General features: G+C 36.1%; 1 protein-coding gene across 2 annotated transcripts in view; it reads left to right on the top strand.

Annotated features, from left to right (window-relative positions):
- Positions 1-7,634, top strand: part of LINGO2 (leucine rich repeat and Ig domain containing 2) — a 1,055,580-nt gene that overhangs the window by 493,247 nt on the left and 554,699 nt on the right. For both annotated transcript variants that reach the window (XM_027769796.1, XM_006143087.1), the window contains one exon: positions 5,607-5,681. The gene's annotated coding sequence lies outside the window, so the exon portion shown is untranslated. The remainder of the gene's footprint in view (positions 1-5,606; positions 5,682-7,634) is intronic.

The following is a 7,634-nucleotide window of genomic DNA, read 5'->3' as shown; positions in this document are numbered from 1 at the left end:
GGTTTTTTTTTTTTTTTTTTTGTGACATGCAAAGGTCTAATACAGTGTCTGGCCAATGTAAGTGCCTAAAATTATAACTATTATTGTTAATATTTCATCAATTTATCTATTAAATAAGCTAACATAACATATATGTACATGAAAGTATACAAATACACATAATTAGCATTATATATAACTCAATAAATGCTAGTTAAAATATGTAAGGTAAAAGATATCAGAAATATAGAAAAAAGTGCAAAAAATAGTAAAATTATCCCAAATCATTATGCAGAGACATTAAGCCAATCTTTCATTTCTGTTCTGTGTTGTTAAATTTAAGGGAGATTGTACTATATGACATCAGGATGCACACTTATTTTCAAAGCAAGGAAAATTTTTATTCAGAATTATTGATAAATTAAAAATAAATAAGAGCAGAAGTATATAAGATTTGCTAACTGCTTATTTAGTGGTGTATTGTTGATCTCACAATAATGACATTTGTGGGACCAGCAGTTGGCATAATGGCTATGTTGCTGGACTCCTGCATAGTTGGCCACGGTTTGAGTCCCAACCTGGTGGCTTAAACTCACACTGCGTGTGTGAGCGTGTGCGTGCGTGCCCAAGATCCTGAGAGGAGAATGGAGGAGAAGGGATTGCAGCTTGGCTATCCCCCCTGGAGGGGTGATTTCTCGCTTTCTGTCTCTCTGTCTCTCTCTGTCTTTCTGGTGAGCACACGCACCCTATAGCAAAAACAGCTCCAAAAATAATAAATTAAATAAATAATAAATTAAAAATAGAATAAATAATAAAAATAAATTAAAATAAATAATGACATTTGTAGGATGAGGATAATGTAGGCTTTTTAAAAATGTTATTAATTATATTTTTATTTTGTACATAGACAACATACTCATGCACCCCCCTACACACACACACGGCCATGAGTTATTGAAGTACTTTTTCTGAAACCATTCAGAATTGCTACTCTCTTCTGAATTCTTGTTACCCAAAGTGTTGTTAGTGGACCAACATCATCAGCATAGCCTAAGTTTGCGATGAACAAAGACTAGCTCCACTCTGACCTACTGAGTCAAAAATGTACTATTTGATAAATGTGCATATAAACCTTGGTGTAACTCACATAGACTTTAAACTTAAGAAGCAATGCTTTATGATAAAATAAATAAATACATACATACATTCATACATACAAACCCATAGTGCTGGCAAGGCTTTGGTGTAAAGGGACCCCTCTTACACTGTTCATGAGAATGTAAATGACTACAACTTCTGTTGAAAACAATTTAAAGCTTTCTCGTAAACTTACAAACAGCACTGTCATTTGACCCTGTAATCCTACTCCTTAGTGTTTACCCAAAGGATAGGAAAATACTTAGTCAGAAAGATACTTGCACTTTTATGTTTATTAAAGCATTATTCATAATTGGCTAAGACATGGAGTCAACCTAAGTGTCCAAAAACTGATGACTAGGTTGAAAAACTGTGGTATATATGGCCTATACTATGGAATTTACTCAGCCATAAGAAAGAATGAGACCCTATCCTTGATTAATAGTGGATGAATAGGGAACCAGCCGTTAGCATAATGGTTATGTCGCTGGACTCACGTAGACAACCGCGGTTCGCGTCCCGGACCCGGTGGCTTAAAACTCACGCCGGGCACGTGTGCATGCGTGCCCAAGATCCCGAGAGGAGAATGGAGGAGAAGGGATTGCAGCATGACCATCCCCTCTGGGGGGTGATTTCTCGCTTTCTGTCTCTATGTCTCTCTCTGTCTGTCTGGCGAGCGCACGTGCCCTACAGTGAAAAACCTCTAAAAAAAAAAAAAAGTGGATGAATACAGAGGACTTAATGTTAAGAGAAGTGTGTCAGACATTGAAATAAAGACACCGTATATCTCCCACTCAATATGTACAGAATGTCTGCACCCTATAACAGAAATTGGAAGAGCTGAAGTTATGATAGTAGAAAGGATAAGTGTAGATAACGCAGACTATAAGAGAGAGGAGTGGGTGGTAGAGTGTGATTGGTAGAGGCTGGTTGGGAAGGATAAAGAGAAGAAACATTTAATTGACAAAAGAATATAAAGTTCTCTGTTAAAAAATATCTCTGCTTTTTGCTTTATAAAAATCAAAATTAAAAATAATAATAAAGGGACTACCAGGTGACATAATGATTAAGTTGACGAACTCCCACATGGTCACCATGGTTTGAGTCCTGAATGTGGCAGCTTAAAAATTCATGCTGGGTGTGTGTGTGTGCATTTGTGCCCAAAATCCCAAGAGGAGAATGGAGAATAAGGGATTGTGGCATGGCCATCACCCCTGGGAGGTGATATCTTATGCTCTGTCTTTCTGTCTCTCTTTGTTTCTATGATGAGCACATGCAACCTTTAGCAAAAAGTGTCTCTCTAAATAATAATGATAAAAATGAAGAAAAAAGAAACAAGCTAGGAAATTCAAATGAACAGGATTGCATACATTTTAGCAAAAAGATTTAGCTAAGAAAAAAAGTGCTGCTGGAGAAACAGAAACTTGACGTGTTAATGTTTTGTGGGAACAAAACCGAAGTGTACGCCTTCAAATAATAATGCTGGAGTCCCATTGTACAAGTTCTCTTCAGGCTATTTGATAGTCACTGGTTCGCATTTTGGCTTGTCATTGGTTATAGCTAGAGAGAGGACCCAGGTGATTGAAAAATCTCAAAATATTTTAACCTGGCCTATGCATTCACATAATTTACAATATATCAGTCATTGCCCAATTAGTTAATAAGATTAATAATGAGAATATGTTTTGACATCTATCCATTCATCAATATATTTGAGAGCAGAATTTTTAAAATTTATTATCATTACTATTACTATTATTATTATTATTTTAGTTTTTTGCTATAGGGTATGTATGCTCACCAGAGAGAGATAGATATAGAGAAAAAGTGAGAAATCATCCTCCCTTGCGATGTAGCCATGCCACAATCCCTTTACCACCATTCTCCTTCCCGGATTTTGGGCATGCATGCACAGACACCAAAAATGATTTTCAAGCCACTGGATCTGGAACTTGAAACAGGCAGTTAGCCATGTGGGATCCTGTGTTTTAGCCGCCACGTCACCCATAAGCAGAAAATTTTAAGTGCTAATCTGTGCTGGTTTCCTGTCAACATGGAGATTCCAATGGGAAAGAGATATAATAGACAATTAAATAAATTTAAAATTTATTTTTAGTATATGATTGGAGGAGGGCTACTTTGAAATACCAGGAAAAAAACCAGTTTTCAGTTACATTTGAAAGGTAATAGAATACTTTAGAGATAAAGTGTACAGGCTCTGGACTGGCCCCAGAGGCTGGTGGTTAAGGGAGCCGAGTGCCACTTGGCTGAGTAATCAGTTTGAATCCCAGCCCCAGTGGCATGCAAACTATTCTGGGTGTATGTCCATGTGTGCCCCAGATCCCAACAGGATGAAGAAATGGATGAGGTGTGACCATGCTTCACAAGAACTGTTTCCTCCCCCATGCTCTCCTCTCTTTGGCAATTATAAACACGCTCTGGCCAAAAGAAAAAAAAAGGAAAGAGACAGAGAATGGCTCTAAAGAGGGTTCAAATCCTATTCCGTTGCTTATTAGCAGTGAATATTAAATAATTCACTTAAACTGATCCTAACTTTCCTCATCTGTGAAAATAGAGATGGTACTGATACTTGCCCTAACTTGTAAATTTTAAATTAGGTCATGCTTATATAAAATGCTAAGAGTTCCTGATACCTTATAAGCAATACATAATAATTATTGCTATTAATATTGGCCACAAAAGTGGCAATGTCAGGTAGAAAATCTGATACACAAATGAGAGGCTGGAAGAAAAGTGATCGATGTTCTAATTATCTTAAGAAATCATTTCACCTCATTACATCTCTTTTGAGTGAATGAAATTTATCTTAGAATAGCTTTACTGTTTTTTTCAACTTATAGTTTGTTTTCTTTTTTTTGGAGAGGATTTCGCTATAGGGCGCATGCGCTCGCCAGACAGACAGAGAGAGACATAGAGACAGAAAGCGAGAAATCAACCACATGGTCACACCGCAATCCCTTCTCCTCCATTCTCCTCTTGGGATCTTGGGCACACACGCACACGTGCCCGGCGTGAGTTTAAGTCACCCATTCCAGGACACGAACCACAGTCAACTACGGGGGAGTCCAGCGACATAGCCATTATACTAACTGCTGGTTCCCTCAACTTAGAGTTTTCATCTTGATTTTTTCTTCTTTTTTCTGTATTGCATAGGGGAGTTGTATATAGTTGGGAAATAGGATAAGAAGGAAATAATAAGGAAAACAGAAAAGTCACATTCTAATTCTAAAAAGAATCTAATTTTCTTTTGCAACTTTATAATTGATTCAAAAGCATATTCCAGTTTTTAATTGACTGTATTTAAATTTTCTTGAATAAATTGGTCAGGACTATTTTTATATTAAATTTTTTAATCTTTCCAATAATTATTTTATTTTATGTTTTTGTATAGGTTTTTGCTATAGGGCATGTGCTCTAGCCAGAAAGACAGAGAGAGACAGAGAGAAAGAAATAAAAACACACACACACCCCAAGGAGGGATGACCATGCCACAATTCCTTCTCCTCCATTCTCCTCTCAGGATCTTGGGGACACCCACACGCATGCCCGGCGTGCGTTTAAGCTACTAGATCCAGGACTCGAACTGCAGTCAACTATATGGGAATCCAGTGACATAGCCATTATGCCAACTTTTGTCCCCAATTTCCAATAATTATTAAATACTGAAACCACATAGAATTTTCGGTAACATGCATACTGATTGCATTTTCAAAGTTTCACCTTTAAGTGGCAGGCTTATTGATTCAGCAAAGGTTCTTTCTCTTTCGTCTATTTTCTTCTGTTCTGCAAACAACTACATTATAGTAAAATACTATTTTGCCTTCTGGAATTGAAGTACATGGGCTTGCAAATATATTAATGGATTTGAACATGAGTCTAATTTGTCCTCTTAATAAAATGATAAAATAATTTGATGAATACCTAGGTAGTAGATACTTTGTCATATTCTGTGAATTCCAAGATAAACATGACAACATACTTGTCTTCAAAATAGAAAATCTCCAGCATGTGGGGACCAGCAGTTAGGGTAATGGCTATGTCTCTGGACTCCCATGTAGTCGACCGTGGTTCAAGTCCAGAACCTGGTGGCTTAAACTCTTGCCAGGCACATGTGCGTGCATGCCCAAGATCCCGAGAGGAGAATGGAGGAGAAGGAATTGCAGCGTGGCCATTCCCCCTGGAGGGTGATTTTTCGCTTTCTGTCTCATCTTTCTGATGAGCGCATGCACCCTATAGCAAAAAACTCTCCAAAAATAAAAAAAGAAAGAAAGAAAAAAAAAAAAAGAAAGAAAAGAAAATTCCCAGCATGTAGAGTGGACTAATTCCCTATCGTGTTTCTTTAAAAACTTTATATAACAGGTGCTATGCAAAGGTAAAATAATTCTATTGTGGTCATTAATATATAGAGATCCTTATAAAAGCAAGCTCATGTCCTTTTTTTTTTTTTTTTTTTTGCAACCTTGAAATAGGGTTATGAGAAGAGACTCAGAGCAAAGCACTGCAAGTGGCCACCACCAGCATGAGGAGCCCAATAATCCAAACTGGTAAGTGGAAAGAGAATATCTGAAGGTCTCTTTTTCTAGGTGTCAGGAAATCTGTGCCCTGTTTCTTCTACAAAAATATCCCTGTGGTGAATAAATCAAAATGAGAGTGCATTTAAATTGTAACCTGTGAAATTTATTTTCATGACTTGGAAGACCTTAGAGAGGTATGATAGTATTCTGTGGAAAGACACTAACTTGGTTATAGACAGATGTGGTTCTAATAGCGATATCTGACTTTGTGAAAGGTGCCTCTATTCTTTAAGCATAAGTCTATAAGTCTAATACTTACTGAATACTTTCAAAGTGCCAAGTACTAAATACTGCTATGTGATTTAATCCTTATACAGCCTTTAAAGTTAGAAGTTAAAATAACCTTTATTACTAGGAGAAGAAACTGTGCTAAGAAGGTATTGTGTTATTTGCCTTTATATCACACATACCTTTTTGAGTGCAATTCTGTCAGATACCACAGTTTGGTTCTTAAATTTATTCACAAAGTCAACAAACAATTGTTGAGCACCTAATATATGCCATGTTTCTTTTATCTGAGATGCTGTGCTACTTCACTAATGATTGGTACGTAGAATATGAAAGCTGTATACTTATATAAGACCATACAGTTTACACACAGCTTATGAATGTGTACTTCTGTTTAAAAATAACTGTGCAAAGAAGACAGGGTAGGGAACATTACTTATGTTTTTGTAGCTAGAGAAATGGAGGTCCTAGAGGTTATCTGGCTTACGGGTTGTCTTAGAGCCCAGTGCTTCTAGACTCTGTATAGTTAAGAATCCATTTATTTTTAATACATTGTAGACTGTCTTTGTACAATTACTAAACATTAATTAGTAGACAAATGAAATGCTCAAAACTATTAAAAAGCAGACAAAATATACAAACTCTTACACATTTGTCCCTAATGCTTTCTCTCAGTTTTCATACTCCTCTTGCAGTAGAACAGTTTATAGACTGACTGACACTAGCCTCCAAACCAGACAGCATAGAACTCATGTGACACAAATCTGATAATCACTCAATCCCAGGCTTTTCATCTTCTAGTCCTACCTCTCCGTTACTCTAGACTGCCTTAACAGACAACAAGAACCTGTTTGATGGTCTAAGAGGCAAGAAGATGGAATTTCAGATTGTTAAAATGAAACTGGTGCAAGAAAAGTCACAATGACAAAACATCTTAAAAGAACTGTTGTATGAAACAGTTGAAAAAACAGTTGGATGTCTATAGAAATGTTTTCTTCTAAATTTATCTGTAAGACATCAAGACTCCTAAAAAAGTTGATATGTGATATGCTGTTGGAAGACTCAGATATTTTTCATTTCTCTTCTCCTTTTATTTTGTTTATTCTTTGAAAAGAGAAGTTAAGTTGCATTTATGAGACTGGACCTTGTCAGTTTCCAAGCAGTATACAGAACTGTATATAATTCAAAGAGATAAAAGTGGATCTTGGCCTGCTATGAAATGAAAATGAACTCCTCTCCCCACTACATTGAAGGGACTTGAAAATAAATGCTACTTGTTCATTTCAAAAACTACCAGAGAAAATTGCAGCACTTTTGGTGCAAAGTAAAATGAACATTGAGTCAGCAATGAAAATTTACTTTGTAAGATGGTTTTGTGGCTTTCTTAGTTCTACTGAAATGGATCCAAATATTTACATGTGCTATTTTATTAATAACTATTTTACCATCTGTGTCAAAGTAATATTGCACAGATGTTCAGGAATGGCTTTTGGTTGTGAGTAAATATTAGATAAAGATTGATTTTTTTTTTTCCAAATGATGCTGGTAGAATGATTTTTATCATAGTTGAAAATGTCAGAAATATTTTTTTAAGTTTCTTTTCTTTTTCTTTCCTTTTTTTTTTTTTTGAGAGGAAGAGAGAGAGAAAGAGAGATTTTTTATAGAAGGCACATTTGAATTTGCTCACCAGAGAGA

This window comes from Tupaia chinensis, unplaced genomic scaffold, assembly GCF_000334495.1.
Source record: "Tupaia chinensis unplaced genomic scaffold, TupChi_1.0 Scaffold000093_1, whole genome shotgun sequence".
NCBI lineage: Eukaryota > Metazoa > Chordata > Mammalia > Scandentia > Tupaiidae > Tupaia > Tupaia belangeri.
The sequence above is the reverse complement of the archived record's forward strand: the minus strand, read 5'-3'. Positions and strand labels throughout refer to the sequence as shown.